Raw genomic sequence first — 17,636 nt, 5'->3', positions numbered from 1 at the left:
TGACCTCACTGCCCTGATGGGACATTAGACTAGGTTATCTCTAAGGAGGTTCTCAATCACCACAGCCTACCACACTCTGTTTGGCATGTATATACCTTTATAGTGAAAGCCAACTACCTGTTAAGTAATGTTAACTTTTTAAAATACTACTATGTAACCTAGTGTGAGTGTGTGTGTGTGGGTGGGAGCTTATTCCATGCCTTCAAACCTAAAGCATTTGACTTCCCCTGACCCACTAAGGAAATACACATAATACACATTCAACAAATACATGTTAACAAAAAGGAGGAAAGAGGAAATAAAAAGAGACGAGAGAGGAATGGAAAAGAGGAAGAAAACAAGCAGACTTTCTCTCTCAAATTGGAACATCCCCTGTTCACCTCAATTGCAAGCGCAGATGAAATTACAGTCCCTCCCTGGAAACTGAACAACCTTTACAATTTGTTCTCACTGGCGCAGAAAAGCACCCGCACTCTTCATCCCAGTATTTCTTTTCTCTCCTGAAATGATGGGGGTAATGTTTCTTTCCAATGTTCTCCCCCTGTGCTCTTAAGCCCTGCAGTTATTCAGAGTAATTGACTACGTGACAACTTGAGATAGAAGTAATGTTAGGTCAGCAATCCAAGTCACATATCAAACTAAGATGGTATTATGGGGCACATCACATTTTAATCAGTCGGAGCTTAGATAAACGCAGGAATATTGATAGCATTTATGATTTGCCTAACAGCCTGTGGTGGGACAGAGCAATAGCCCTTTGAAATACAGGCAGTGGATGTTAATTAATGGTAAATCATAATGGAACTCCCGCGGTATTACATGATGTCCATGTGAGTTCTTTAATAATTTATAATGTTTGATGTGATCCCACAGTGTGTGACAAGAAGTACGATTATTCTCAGCTCTGCTTGAACTGCAGCATAAATTGACTTTGGAAGCGATGGAAGCCATGGCTGATCCACGCCCCTTGCAGGGGTATTCCTTCGTCAGGGACAGGCATTTCCACTCTCCTGGAATCAAGATGGAATGTCAAGTGCTCAACGGAAACATAATTGTACAGAGACTAACATTATCTCTCAGGAAATACATGAATACATTTTTTTTTTCTCCAGGGACTAAGTAGAAAATAGTTTCTTAATTACTAGTTCATCACTGCCTGGTCTCAGATGCCATGGTTTTGAGTCTCAAATGCTGTAATCTTAGACTAATTGCATCTTTGACATCTAAGTGTTCTGTTCCAACCCTGACAGCCACAGTGTTTATGTTTCAGCTGCTTCCTGGAGAGGTAGGTGTAAGAGGGAAGTGGAAAGAAGGGATGATGTGTAATAGTAGACTAAAAAAATTAAGGATATTTAGCCTAGCTCCCAAAATCTCTTAAAGCCCTGAAATTTCAAGAGGGGGAAGAAGCAGTCACATGGTAATGACACGTTTCCTCCACATTATTAAAGCATTCAGACCATTGTTAGGTGACTGACTTGAGTCAAAAATGCTAATTGGATTCAACTGGCCTCCCCCGCCCTTAGTTTGTACCCACAAATTAGCTGGTGTTAATCTACTTGTAAATATCAGTTGCAAAAATGTGAGAAGCAAATGAACAGTCTTTAAGCAAATGAGGTATATTTTCGCCCCAGAACCATCTTTCCATTCCCCTGCCCACTTATCTGCACCTTGGAATCGGCTAGAGAGTGAGACACAGAATTTCAGCTGCAGTGAAGGACGTCACGTGCCTCTTTCGATGTAAAGCCAACAAAACCTTAATGGGGGGGGGATATATATTTCTTCCTTTTGAAAATATCACAGTAACAGCTGCTCCTCAGCTATTTTGAGTGGGCTTTCTGAGAACAGCATGTAACTGCAAGACTGTGTATGGTGGATGGTTGGCGAGAGCCTGGCTGTGGGAGGGGAAGAAGTAAAAATCTAAAACCGGAATAAGCTCCCGGTAACTGACACATAAGGGTCCGCGGATGGAGAAAAAGCCCACGCCCCCCAAAGGGAATGAAATGCTGAAAAGGCGCCGTGATTCCAACGGGAAAACTGTTAGCCTTTTTATGCATCTAAGTCGAAAACACTGCCCAATCTAGCAACATAATTTTATGTGAGAAAAGACAGAGATTCATGGTAAAGACAACAGAAAGAATCAAAGAAAAGAAATTCAAAATGGCACCAATTCAATGCCACTTAAATGAAATTTCAAGTGGCACCAAGGCACCAAGTAAGGGCCTCCTGGCTTCTGCCCTGGGTTTGAGGACGGCTCAGTAGGGCCTGAGCCCACGTGTTCGTTCCACATTGGTTTGCACTGCACAGCTCTGGCCACAGGCTCAAGAGTTTTTGGGTCCCTGCTCTGAGTCATAGCTTGAGTGTAGCAAAGAAACATGGTTAAACTGTGGATCCTGAGTCAGTAACCAGAGGGTCCTCCAGCAGAGCATGAGTGTGGAAGTCCAACTGAGAAAAAAAGCCGCTCAGAACTCATGTTCTTACTAATCAGAGAGGTTCGAAGCAGCAGTTACTTTGAGACCTGAGGCTTCTAGACAACACGCTCCTGACAACCTCATATATACAATGTGCTTTTGGTCAAACACCTAATCTCCAAATCCTAAGTATTTTATAATCTCATCATTCCAAATCTAACTCTAACTTGGATCCTCGCATAAAAAATATCTTTGCATTCAAAATAGCTTCACCTCCTTTGTTTTATATATTTAGAAATTAACTCTTTTGACTGACTCATAAAGAATTTTATTTTTGATTTTAGTTTCTAACTCATCACCCCTGCCTTTAACTGTAGTTGACCATATGTAGAAATTTAAATTTTAAAAGAATCACAGATTGATGGCTCATATGAGGCAAATGAAAAATTCCAGTTTTCTGAGCATCTTGAAGTAGAAATTATATCCAAAAAGAATGCATTTATGAATACTAGAAAAATGTTCTCGGTGACCCTGTTGTGACTGTAAATCTAAAAGGGTGTTTTGGTTATCACAATGATCAAAATCACTCCTGGATTTTAATGTATGAGGGTCTGGGATACCAGATGTCCTGAAGTGCACTCACAATCCTCCCCAATTAGATATTCTGCAGGACATTTTTAGAGATGAAATACCAGTTTATAACTTCCTAAATCCATAGCATAACTCTGTTTTAAGTATACATATAAGATATTTTTTGCATGGGCTTAATCTACATTGACTATTCTAGGAATGCAGCTACTGGGTAAATGAGAAAAGACTGTACTTTCTTTGGACCTTTACCAGGAGTTGATTACCATTCTGTAACACCACAATGTCATGGCAATGCCATTCATGAAATCCAAGCTGCAATCCAGTGCACGCATGCCAGACTGTCTCTGCAGCAGTCACATACATGGTGACAGCATGCATAGGCGCAAACACTGACCATCATGAATCCTCTCAGAGTAGTCACGACAGAGCATGTGCATCTTAGAAATACAGCTTCCCAATTCCTAAAAGAATTTATATCTAGACCAATTACAGATGTATCCCAAATTGCTATTGACTTCACTTGGATGAGGTTTATCTTATTATTATGCAAATGCCACGAGGCAGAAGGTCTGTGTCTTGGATCTCCATGAGCAAAGGATGCTCGTTCTCAAAGCCTGTAACCCTCTTGACTTGGTCTAATGTCCGCTGAGATCTTTCCCACTCCACAATTGGGTTCCACTTTTCTCTTGTGTTCTTCTCCCTTCTCAAGGTCTGACTGGCAATTTTTCTGGACTTCAGTAATTTCACTCTCTTTATGTCTACTAGTTAAGCTTAGTGTTTCCCCCCTCTTCCTAAAGAGTTCTCTTCTTCCCAGTCAGGACAAGCATACCTCATTACCTTGCATTTTATTTTGTTGGGTTTTGCAGAAACTGTGTTTTTCACAAATTGGAGGTCTATGGCCAACCTGCATGGGGCAAGTCTATTGTTGCCATTTCTCCAACAGGCTCAGATGATAGCTATATTTTAACAATAAAATATTTTTAAAATATGGTAGATACACTGTTTTTCAGACATAATTGTATTACACACTTAATAGGCTATAGTATGATGTACAACTATGTACTGGAACACAAAAATTCATGTGACTTTCTTTGTTGTAATGTTCCCTTTATTATGGTTTGGACCAAACCTACAATATCCCTGAGATATGACTACATATAATCCTCCTTTTAGATGATAATTTTATCCAAAACAGAATACATTGGTCTCCCTTTTCCTCAATAGGGTGGATATAATAATACAGAGATTCAAAAGTCTGGTCCTTATAGCAAATAGGTTTCTATAATTATTTGAAATGCATACATTAGACATCATAGTCATTAAAAGAACCCAATTGCCTTTCTCTGACTCAGTTTGTTCTAAGTAACTTGTTGTATTTGACTTTCTATATTGAATTTCCTACAGAGGTGAAATTGAATTGATCAATTGGCACAATTTTCTTGTACTCTTTGCACTTATATTAGTCATTAGAAGTCAATAAATTGACATTCTAATTTCTATGTAAATCTTTTGGTTGCCTGATTTCATTCCCTGGGTCCAATTAATTTTGGGTATGCTAGAAAAATAATTCATAGGTAAGCAAAATTGAGAACCATACCATAGACCAAGTATTTGCCTTCAAAACTATGCAAACAACTAACTTCCAAAGGAAGAACATCCAATTATATAGAGACAATATGCTGTAATGAAGACAACTTAGAACACCAACTTCAGGGTAAGGAATACCTGAAGTTTAATCCATGATGATCCACTTATTATTGTGTGACATTGAGGAACTAAGTATTACTGAGACAGTCCCTACGACTTACTTTAAATGCTTAACAACACATACACACACACACACACACACACACACACACACACATACACACACACACGCCCTTGCCCATACACATTAACCTGGTATTTGCAGTTTTAAATCATTAGATGGCACATGAACCCTGCTGTTTTCACTAATGAAAATGAGCTTTGTTATAAAAGAAATAGCCCTGGTTCTTAGAACTAAGGGAATGTCTAAGTAAAAGATATATAACAAGGGCATATTCTCTGGATGTCATTACACCAACTCCCATGCTGTCCTGGGATGTCAGCCACCGTCATGATGCAGAAAACCAATTCTAGGCATTTCCTTATGTTTGAAGTACAGCCAACAGCTGATGTCATTGCCAATCCCCACTTCCTGCTTTCTAGCAAGGAAACTGGTAGTTGCATGACATGCTAAGGCTTACTCATGAATATGGGGTCCACAGGACATTTGTGAGTAGCAAACACTATACTCCCCCAGTTGAGCAGACACTATAAAAGTGGCTCATATGGAAACATCCACCATTCCTGCAGGGGTCACTAGAGCTAGGGGCTAATGTTATATATCTTAGCTGACTGCCAGTGCACTGGACTCTATGTTTCTGTGGTGGGCACTGCAGAGGCCCAATGCTGGACTATGGATGACCATGAGAAACAAAGAAAACCAGGTGACACTCAGAGCCTACCAAGCCTCCACAAGGCAGGATAAATATCTGCTTGAAACATATATGATAGGTTTTGTTTAAAATAATAAAGCTTTCTTCTCATTTAAGCAATTGAAGGCTGGAATTGTTGTTTGCTTTGGGAGAATTCATAGTCCTGAGGTGGAGGAAATTGATCACATACTGTCAATATATTTGGGGCTGCAGTTCTTACAGGAATCCCTCCAAGACTCATTATTTAAAACAGGCATATTGTCTACCTACATGTGAAAAGTTAGACATAAAATAGGCAAGGGTATTTGTGTCTAATAGAAACTTAAGATGTGATTGTTTTTAAATTCATTATTATAAATTAGAACTGGTCAAGAATTTTCTACTCTAGTAGTGGTAAAAACTATGACTCATCCCAACAGCCATGTGATGACAAATAACACTCATTTTTGTTACATTTTCATTGTGAGAACTTTTCCAAGACAATTCACATAAGGTGTCTTGTAAATAACAGTCATTTTCTCCATTCAGAAATAAATCTAATCTCCTGATTTTAATAAAGCTTCCAAAAAAAATTAATGACAAATGAGTCCCTATACTCACACTGGGTTGGCGTAAGTAAAATCTCTGATATTCTGAGGTAGTAATACTGGTATGCTATTGAATTAGTATGTGGGGGGTGGCCATCACTTAACAGGTTTCAGAGACTATGAGGATATAGGAGGGACCATGTACTTTTAGCTATGTGGCTTTAACAATAGTGGAATGGGAGGCATTCACAAGAGTCCATAGGAATGTTGCGTATCTCACTCAATTATTTTTATGCACGTGAAAAGGAAAAACTAACTCACACCAGCAAAGCCTTAGCATATGAATATGGAATTCAGGCAAAGCAATACATGTTGCTTGTTTTCTTGCAATTGTTTTAGGCTATGCTATCATTAGAAACACGGGGTAAACTCCAGTAGTGGGCACCGTGAGGACACGGCTCTACCAGAACTGTCACACTGATGCCCATCAATCTGAATACCTTTATGTTTTGTTATATTCAAAGGCAAAGAACCTGAATAGAAAAAAAATTCCCCGAAGAAGGGATTTTAAGATAAGACATCATCTTTTGATGCGGAACAAAATACAAGAGACCTCATCTCATAGTATACATACTCATGGCTTATTTTTCTAAAGAGAGTAAAAAAAAAAAAACAAATAAACTAGACTCTTTACCCACGATTTCAATTCCAAAAGGGAATTCCCATTTTCAGCAATGTCAGAAACCTGACGCCCTGACAAGTAGTCTTCAAGTCAGTGAAAACTATGGAGGGATGCAATAGGTTAATGCTGAGAGAATAAGAAGGATACCACGAATTTTGTTATCCAGAAAAATGTACTGTGTCAGAATAAGAGCTATCCAAATGGGTAAATATTATGAGATAAGGTCTACTAAGGAATCAAGAAGTAAAATACATTTGGAGATGCATACTCTTTTTGGAATTATAAACATATCCAATAATTATCAGGAGAAGTCTTTAAGAGGTGAAAATAATTTGAACTGTGCCTCCTAACTATTATTTGAAGTAATTGTAATATGTAGTGTCATGAAATAAGCTAGTCATCTGTTACAACTTTTGTTATAAATTTTACTTTTTAGAGCAGTTTATTTTCAATTGATTGATTTTAGAGAGAGAAGAATGGAGTGCCTCCTTATCTCACCCTAATCCCAGCCCTGCTCTTCGGCAACCGCGCCTCTCCACATAAGATATTTCGAGACATTTTTCAATCTATGGTGCGCTGAGTGTACCGTAGCAATTACACATCTCAAACCTAACTCACCTCTCGCTATATTGACTCAAACACGCACCCGCAGTCCGTCACTTAGCAGCTGACTTGGTTATTGACTGTGGAGGGGATCGAAGTGCTTGTGTTCAGGTCACCCTTTTACTTAAGCTGCCCCAAAGCACAAAAGTAGTGATGCTGGCAATTCAGATATGCTAAAAAGGAGCAATAAAGTGCTTCCCTTATGTGAAAAGTTATGCATGTGTAGAAAAAATATATATAAATATATCTATATAGGGTCAGTACTACCTCTTTTTTCCATTGGGCATCTTGAAGTGTTTCCCCTGAATAAAAGGGTCCACTGTATATCTCTGTACACCTGTGTGTGTGTGTGTGTGTCTGCATGTGGATATCTATGTATATAACCTGTCAATACAAACATTAACAGAATTTCCTAATGGTTAATATGCAATTGTATTTAAAAATGTGTATTCTATATTTCTGATATTATTTCTAAAATGATTTAGAATATTTACATGTTACTGAAATCGAAACAACAAAAACAAGAAAATGAATCCCAATAATGTTGTTCATTCAAAAGAGTGGCTCCTATCTAGGTTGAAATTTTTTATTTAAAAATATTCAAAATTTATTTTTAAAAGGCCACCTTTCTTGCTGAGATTTATAGGAAAACCAGTACAAAACATTATTAGTGTTATGATTTTCAAAGCTCTCATATGTACATTTTCTCGTTCAATTCTCACAATACTTCTGTGGATTAAGTATCGGTTTCCTTATTTATAAATTGAAATGAGGAAGCCCACAGAAACTAAATACCTTTTTCTTTGTTTAGTAAATGATAAAATAAAACTTAAAATAAGGGTTTCAACACTAACCAGAGTTCAATATAGCTTTTTGTTTTGTTTCTTCTACTGTGTTGCACTTTTAAAAGGAAAAACTTGTATTGACAAATCCTATCGAAATTACTCTTTGGATAGTTTAAGGTTTAGTCCTCCAACTATAGTTAAGGGCTTAAGGATTTGAAATTGTCTTTTACGCATATAAAAGCATTGCCCAGGTAGGAAATCCCAGTGATTCCACAAAAATACTTCTAGAACTAAAATATGAGGGTCACAGTGTACACGATCAAAATACAATAATAACCAGATTGCTTACTATTATGGCTGGACCATTGAGGGTTTCTACTAAATGCCTCAGCTTTGCCTTATCAGAACCTCCCAGGGGGATCTCTCAAAATTGTTTCAATTTGGGGTTCCCAGTTTTTCTCCCAGCCTTCTAAATGTACAGCTCAATATTCAGTGAATAAACTCAAGGTAGTCATGACATGTATTGAAGCACTGCTCTGTCCGTCTTTCATATTCTGCCCAGTTTTCTGGCTATTTCAGACACCGTGGACTCATATCTCAGTCCCCACGACACATTCAACCTCTGGGCTCTGCTGACGCTCCCCAAACGTGAAGTGGGAATCAGTACAATAGGAAGCTGAGGTGGCTGCGTGGCGTACCCCATTCCTCCCCTCTCTCGGGGTTTATGGTTATTCACTTCTTGCTGTCCAGTGTGGGGAGCAGCTTTTTCTCATTCTGTCCAGTTTTCTAGTTGTTTATCAGGGGGGAAAGTCCCGACCCAATTTCTTCATCATGGACAGAAGCGAGAACATGAGCTTTATCGTGTTAAAATGAGCAGATCTGTTATACTTTAGTGTGATTTTTACATTAAGAGTAAAACACAATATAGTTAATAGTCATGGTTATTATCGTTTAGTCTCCACTCTTCGCTGAGCAACTGGAATGGAGGGTTTGAGAGGCTGGTGATGCTGATGAGTTTAGCCCGTGCCCTTCCAAGTGGGGACGTGGAGACGTGGGGTACGGATAGGTAGGATGTTTGTTTTAACACCTTTTTTTATACTGAAACAGTTTCAAATGTACAGAAACTGTAGGAGGCTAGTACAAAGAGCAGCTGTTCACCTATACTAGTTTTCTATGTATTCGTTTCATTTCATTAGTTTCTATGCTGTGTAACCAATTACTACAAACTCAGAGGTAAAAACAACATCCCCATGCTGTCTCCCAGTCTGTGTGAGTCACAAGGGCAGGCACAGCTTAGCTGGGTATCCCACTGTCTCTCACTCAAGGTGTCAATCGGGGAGTGTTCCTGTCTGGAGTTTGGGGGAATCCTCCACCCTCACATGGTGCTGGCAGAATCCAGTTTCTTGCAGCTGAAGGGCTGAGGTCCCTATTTTCTTGCTGGCTGTTAGCTTTAGGACACTCTCAGCTCTGAGAGGTCACTTGTCATTTCTTGCCAGGTGGCCTCCTCATAGACCTTCCCTTCACACTGCAGCTTACTACTTCAAAGCCAACAGAAGGGGTCCCTGACATCTAGCCACAGATTGAAAGGGCTCACTTGCTGACTGAGGTCAGACCCACGTAGGATAATCCCCCTTTGATTGACTTCAGGCAGCTGATTTGAGATCGTAATTGCATCTGCAGTGTCTCTTCACCTTTGCCAGATAGCATAATCTTATCACAAAGTGACATACTCCTTGTCACAGGCCTCACCCACACCCCAGAGAGGGGATTATCCAGGACATGTACAATAGGGGGGTCCTTTCAGAATCTTCCCGATGTAATGTTCTTTCCACAGTTCCCTTATTTGAGCATCTTGCCACGTTCACATTTGCTTTCATTTTCTGTGCATGTGTGTGTGTGTAAACACACACCACGTGAGAGTATGTTGCGTATATATTGCCCCTTTACCACATAAACCATTGGTGTGGATAGACTGAGAGCAATAATGTTCTCCTACATATCTATAGTACACTTTCCAAAATAGGGGATTTAACATTGATCCATAATCTATGGTTTTTATACAATCTATTGATACAATTCACATTCCAGGTCCATCCACTGCCTCAATAACACCCGTGGCGGCAATTTTTGCAGTAAGATCTAGACTAGAATTATGACCGAATTTAGTGGTCACGTCTCAGTCTCCTATGACCTAAAACAATCTGGCAGCTTTTCCTCATTTTTCAAGTCATTATTTTTGAAGAACACAGGACAGTTCTTTTCCAGGGCAGGGTTGACAGACTATAGCCTGCAGGCTACCTCTGGCTCGACTATTTTATGTATAACCATAGAATCAATAATGGTTTCTATAGTTTTAAAGGGTTTTGAGACAAAACATGAAAACGACATGATGGAAACCATATGTTGTTCCCTCCCCTACAAAGAACATAAAATATTTTCTGTTTAGCCTTTTGTCCAATCAGTTGGCAGATATCTGGTCTAGAACATATCTCACTTTGGGTTTCTTTGGTTTCCTCACGATTATATGCAGGTAATGTATTGTCTGATGTGTTCTTTTTAATGTGTTCATATCTGGAAGCACAGTGCATCTGTTTACCCCTTACTGATGCTGTTAATTTTGATCTTTTGATTAATCTGGTTTCTTCACTCTATAGTTACTATTTTTTCTTTGCATAATTAGTAAGTCATTTGTGTAAAAATACTCTTAAGATTAAAAATATCATCCAAAGTTTTCCTTAGATATGGCATCTATTGACAATTCCTACCTTAATTTTTACTATAATAGCTGTAAAATATGATTTCCTAACTCTGTCATTCTGTCCACAATTATTAGTTAGCATTTTATCTATAAGGAAGCACTTTATTTTTCCCTTGCTTATTTATTGGCTCACTTAGTTATTTGCTTACCTCTTGTCAGTTGATATGAGTCACAAATCTTATTTCCCGAATTGGCTACAACCTATGAATGCCCTCATTTACTTTGATGTTCAACTTTTCCTAAAATTTTCAAGGATCTTGGCTCTGAATTCTTGCAGGGAAAAGGGGCACAGAGTCTCTTCCCTGGCTGCTTCCTGTTGAAGAGGGGCAACGTTTTCCTTCAGAGCCAACAGGTCCTTGCACTCTAATAACTGACAAGATTTGATGCTTAAATAAGAAAACTTTCAGTGTGATACTGATGGAGCCAACCCACCATTTGTTCCCATCAAATCTTCCAAGGCATACACAAACTGATGTGCACTAACACCAGGAAGTGTGACTGAATCTGTGCGTGAACAGCTGATGCAACAGCAAGCACTGATATGTCACATACCGGGAAAATGTTTCCATCTGCGGCAGACGCTCTCAGATCAAACGCTGTTTCCGGGAAAAATTGTGTGAGATAGTAAAAACGAGGCACCAAAGGGAAGCTAATGTATTTGCAGCATTATTTATAAAATAATCAAGAAGCCATCTGAGAATCTGATCATTTCAAGTATCACAGATAAACCTGCCTGTTTTGGACTTAATAAATATTGATATAAAAAATATACAGGAATTGCTACAAAGAAAATGTGTGACATTACAGTGATTGTCACACCATCTCTCACAGTGCAATAATCTCACTCAGATGCAAAGAAGCCTTTAGAAGAAAAAGAAAAGGAAAATAAAAAAGAAAGAAAAGTAAAACTTGGTTGTTGCAATGCTAATTAGAATACCATGATGTTAAGGAACTGATCATTATTTTGATTGAAATTCTCTCACTACTTCATATCATTTTCATGAATATAGAAATGTAACCCCAGTAATATAGCCAGATAATTAAACCATTTAATTTTCAGTCAAAATTTTCTTAAATCTGAGACCTCAAAAAGCTCACTAAAAGACACGCCCTGTTCTGGAAGATCTTGCCAGCAGGGTTTCAGATGACTTAACCTAACCAACAAGCACATTATTTGGTGACAGCCAGATAGTAAAATTGTATGAATTATGGGATAAGTTAAAAGCAAGTACTTTGAAAGGCAGTTTTGTCATTTTTGCTTTAGTAGTAGTATCAACGTGCCACTATACTAGGGGCTAGTTGTGAGCGGCACTGGGAGGGAAGATGGAAGTGGAATGTTTCCCCGGGGAAACGGCCAATGAGGGCAGCACAGGCACAAGCAAAGTTGCAGTGATTTACCCATGAGTATTTATAGACCTTCCAAGATGTTTAAGCTCTGGTTAAGAAAATTCACTGGACAGTATTGTAGAAGATGGATTAAGGTAAAGGGGTTTCTGATGCAACAGGGGAAACTTTTTACTTAAGTGAATTTTCTGTCTAAGATTTGTAAAGCTCTAGATTACAATTTAGCATGTTTTTTCCCCAAATTTTAGGTTTGGTTGGAAGTAATGACGAATGAAATGAAGGCTGATGCATCTTTCATAATGCTTCTCCATCTGTCCTTTTTCTTTAGACCTGTCTATCACCTGGGCTCCTACCTGGAATCCTGCAATCTTAGAGATGAATTTGGCAGTCATAAGCACACAGTTTGGGAAGACACAATGAATCATTTAAGGTGGAAATACAATGTGAGGACAGAAGCCAGCCCAGAGGTGAACCCCAAAGACTGCAGTATTTTTACTAGAGAAGATGGTGTTGGGAAAAGTACCTGGGAAGGAGCAGCTGAAATGGTAGGTAAGAAAGCCAGGCGATTTTGGAAAACAGACTAAACATTGAAAGAGAGACAGAGACACATACTCACAGAGAGACAATGATCCACTGGATTTGATAACATAGACAGCTTGAGTTAAATTTGCAGGAACAGTTTTGGTGGAGTATTAGAGGCAGAAGCCAAACTGAAGCACATCTGTGTGCACAGGTCCTTCTTGGCAATCACAGGGGAGGAGGGGTCCAAGTGAGTGCTGTGGACTGTCAGGGATGTTAGAGTGTGTTGAAATGGTGAGAGGAAGCTTAGGTCAGGTTTAGTGTTTACATAATAGCTAGCTGCAATAGATTAAGGAGTGGGGTGCAGTGACACACTAAGAAATTTAGGCTTTATTTGGCAGGTGATGTGGTTTTTCTGCACCCTCCTTCCCACCTCCTGCAATACTAGTCAGTACTGATAATATACTGATAATCGCTCAGGCAGCCTCCCTGTGGGGTCCCGGTGACACAAGGCATGGTTATGAGTGCATAATCAAGCAGAACATGTGCTGAATACAAAACGTATACTTCAGACTATCACAGGTCACAACACAATGTAAACACTTGAGTACGTGGCAAATGGTTTGGAATTTCATGTCATTTCTCCATCTTCTTGTAGAGCATTGTTTGCTCTTTGACTCTATGTGGGGCTTTATTTCTCTCCTTCAATTATTCCATGTAAAATAGATCTGTGAAGCTTGCTACCCATCCAAAAAGGAAAATGGAGATGCACAAAGCAGTGAAGTTAGTCTATAACCCTTACCAGACTTTCAGAAATCCGTAATAACTTTTTGTGCCCACACTTTTAAGAGAGAACTCTTGATTTCCATATTAATGACAAAGCTTGGAGGATTGTGCAGAGAATCAATGCTGAAATGGAGAGATATTATTTACATTATCGAAGAGAAAGGTTTAACCTGCAGAAAGAAGAAAATGCCTCTGGGACCAGAAGTGGGGTCATCTAAATGGAGTGGAAGAAGGCATAAGGTTTGAGATAAGAGGAGTCATGTTCACCACTATGGACTGTAAAACCAACTAGGATGGAATAAGCACATCCAGATTAGTTTGGGTGAATTTGAGGGCATCAGACTGATGTCTCTCTTCCCCAGGCCCAGCGAGGGAAGGCTGTGCGTCTTTCATAGGAGTTCTCACTTGGAAGCCTTACATGCAACATGCAATGAAAATGGAAGAGCAGCAATGGCTGACGAAGGATCTGGATGGAGGCCACTAGAAGCATTCTTGCCTCTGGGTTTGTGCGAGAGCAATGACCTAAACACCAGGGCCTGCTTGCCCCTGAGAGCACACATATATTTCCCAAGGGAAATCACTTTCGAAGGTTTAGGTTAAGTGAAATTAATTTGCAGATGTTCATATTCCAGCTGTACTCCTTCCAAATTTCACTTCCCCAAGAACTCACAAAGATCGTGCCCCTTCTCTTTTACAACAGTTCTTCCATTTTAAAAAACAAGACCATACACTTTGGTAAGTTGCCCCAGTTGTAAAAACTTATAGGACACAATAAAAAAGACAATTTCTTTTTTTTTGTTGTTTTTTTTTGTTTGTTTTTTTTAACATATTAAATTGTTTTTATTTTATTTTATTTTTTAATAAATTTTTATTAATGGTAATGGGATGACATTAATAAATCAGGGTACATATATTCAAAGAAAATATGTCTAGGTTATTTTGTCATCAAATTATGTTGCAAACCCCTCGCCCAAAGTCAGATTGTCCTCCGTCACCCTCTATCTAGTTCTCTGTGCCCCTCCCCCTCCCCCTAACTCTCTCCCTCCCTCCCTCCCATGTCCTCCCTCCCCCCCCCACCCTTGGTAACCACCACACTCTTGTCCATGTCTCTTAGTCTCATTTTTATGTTCCACCAATGTATGGAATCATGTAGTTCTTGTTTTTTTCTGATTTACTTATTTCACTCCTTATAATGTTATCAAGATCCCACCATTTTGCTGTAAATGATCTGATGTCATCATTTCTTATGGCTGAGTAGTATTCCATAGTGTATATGTGCCACATCTTCTTTATCCAGTCTTCTATTGAAGGGCTTTTTGGTTGTTTCCATGTCTTGGCCACTGTGAACAGTGCTGCAATGAACATGGGGCTACATGTGTCTTCACGTATCAATGTTTCTGAGGTTTTGGGGTATATACCCAGTAGAGGGATTGCTGGGTCATAAGGTAGTTCTATTTGCAGTTTTTTGAGGAACCACCATACTTTCCTCCATAATGGTTGTACTACTTTACTGTCCCACCAACAGTGGATGAGGGTTCCTTTTTCTCCACAGCCTCTCCAACATTTGCTATTACCCGTCTTGTTGATAATAGCTAATCTAACAGGAGTGAGGTGGTATCTCATTGTAGTTTTGATTTGCATTTCTCTAATAACTAATGAAGCTGAGCATCTTTTCATATATCTGTTGGCCATTTGTATCTCTTCCTGGGAGAAGTGTCTGTTCATGTCCTCTTCCCATTTTTTTATTGGATTGTTTGTTTGTTTGTTGTTGAGTTTTATGAGTTCTTTGTAAATTTTGGATATTAGGCCCTTATCTGAGCTGTCGTTTGAAAATATCAGTTCCCATATAGTTGGCTGTCTGTTTATTTTGATATCAGTTTCTCTTGCTGAGCAAAAACTTTTAATTCTGATGTAGTCCCATTCATTTATCTTTGCCTTCACTTCTCTTGCCATTGGAGTCAAGTTCATAAAATGTTCTTTAAAACCCAGGTCCATGATTTTAGTACCTATGTCTTCTTCTATGTACTTTATTGTTTCAGGTCTTATATTTAGGTCTTTGATCCATTTTGAATTAATTTTAGTACACGGGGACAGGCTGTAGTCGAGTTTCATTCTTTTGCATGTGGCTTTCCAGTTTTCCCAACACCATTTGTTGAAGAGGCTTTCTTTTCTCCATTGTGTGTTGTTGGCCCTTTTATCAAAGATTATTTGACCATATATATGTGGTTTTATTTCTGGGCTTTCTATTCTGTTCCATTGGTCTGAGTGTCTATTTTTTTGCCAATACCATGCTGTTTTGATTATCGTGGCCCTATAATATAGTTTAAAGTCAGGTATTGTAATGCCCCCAGCTTCGTTCTTTTTCTTTAGGATTGCTTTGGCTATTCGGGGTTTTTTATAGTTCCATATAAATCTGATGATTTTTTGTTCCATTTCTTTAAAAAATCTCATAGGGATTTTGATGGGAATTGCATTAAATTTGTATATTGCTTTGGGTAATATGGCCATTTTGATTATATTTATTCTTCCTATCCAAGAACAAGGAATATTTTTCCATCTCATTGTATCTTTTTCGATTTCCCTTAACAATGCTTTGTAATTTTCATTATATAGGTCCTTTACGTTCTTTGTTATGTTTATTCCTAGGTATTTTATTTTTTTTTGTTGCAATCGTGAAGGGGATTATTTTTTGAGTTCGTTTTCTAATATTTCATTGTTGGCATATAGAAAGGCTATGGACTTTTGTATGTTAATTTTGTATCATGCGACCTTACTGTATTGGTTTATTGTTTCTAATAATCTTTTTGTGGAGTCCTTCGGGTTTTCGATGTATAGGATCATATCATCAGCAAAAAGTGATAGCTTTACTTCTTCTTTTCCGATCTGGATGCCTTTTATTTCTTTGTCTTGTCTGATTGCTCTGGCCAGAACTTCTAGCACCACGTTGAATAAGAGTGGAGAGAGTGGACAACCCTGTCTTGTTCCTGATTTAAGGTAGAAAGTCCTCAGTTTTATGCCGTTTAATAGGATGTTGGCTGATGGTTTATCATATATGGCCTTTATCATGTTGAGATATTTTCCTTCTATACCCATTTTGTTGAGAGTCTTAAACATAAAATTGTGTTGTATTTTATCAAAAGCCTTTTCTGCATCTATTGATAAGATCATGTGGTTTTTGTTCTTTGTTTTGTTGATATGGTGTATTACGTTAACCGTTTTGCGTATGTTGAACCATCCTTGAGATTCTGGGATGAATCCCACTTGATCATGATGTATTATTTTTTTTAATATGTTGTTGTATTCGGTTTGCCAGTATTTTGTTTAGTATTTTAGCATCTGTATTCATTAGAGATATTGGTCTGTAGTTTTCTTTCTTTGTGCCATCCTTGCCAGGTTTTGGTATGAGGGTTATGTTGGCCTCATAAAATGTGTTTGGAAGTATTGCTTCTTCTTCAATTTTTTGGAAGACTTTGAGTAGAATAGGAACCAAGTCTTCTTTGAATGTTTGATAGAATTCACTAGTATAACCGTCTGGGCCTGGACTTTTATTTTTGGGGAGATTTTTAATAGTTTTTTCTATTTCTTCCCTGCTGATTGGTCTGTTTAGGCTTTCTGCTTCTTCATGACTCAGTCTAGGAAGGTTGTATTGTTCTAGGAATTTATCCATTTCTTCTAGATTGTTGTATTTGGTGGCATATAATTTTTCATAGTATTCTACAATAATTCTTTGTATTTCTATGATGTCTGTGGTGATCTCTCCTCTTTCATTTTGGATTTTATTTATTTGAGTCCTGTGTCTTTTTTCCTTGGTGAGTCTTGCCAAGGGTTTGTCAATTTTGTTGATCTTTTCAAAGAACCAGCTCCTTGTTTTATTGATTTTTTCTATAGTAAAAAAGACAATTTCAATGATTGATGTTCCTGTTGAGAAAGTAAGTGCCTCTAATATCTGAATTGAATTGATTATTTTGTAAATCAGATAGTTAGTCTTTATGTTCAAAAATTCAGATAGGGTTTATATAGTTGTCAACTGTTAAATCATTAAAAATACTCTTGATTATTATGCTAAGTGAAATTAGCCAGTCAGAGAAAGACAAGTCTTGTATGATTTCACTTATACTATATGGAATCTAATGAACAAAATAAACTAAAAAAACCAACAAAATAGAAACAGACC

This window comes from Saccopteryx bilineata, chromosome 11, assembly GCF_036850765.1.
Source record: "Saccopteryx bilineata isolate mSacBil1 chromosome 11, mSacBil1_pri_phased_curated, whole genome shotgun sequence".
In the NCBI taxonomy this organism is placed as follows: Eukaryota; Metazoa; Chordata; class Mammalia; order Chiroptera; family Emballonuridae; genus Saccopteryx; species Saccopteryx bilineata.
Note: the sequence above shows the minus strand (reverse complement) of the source record.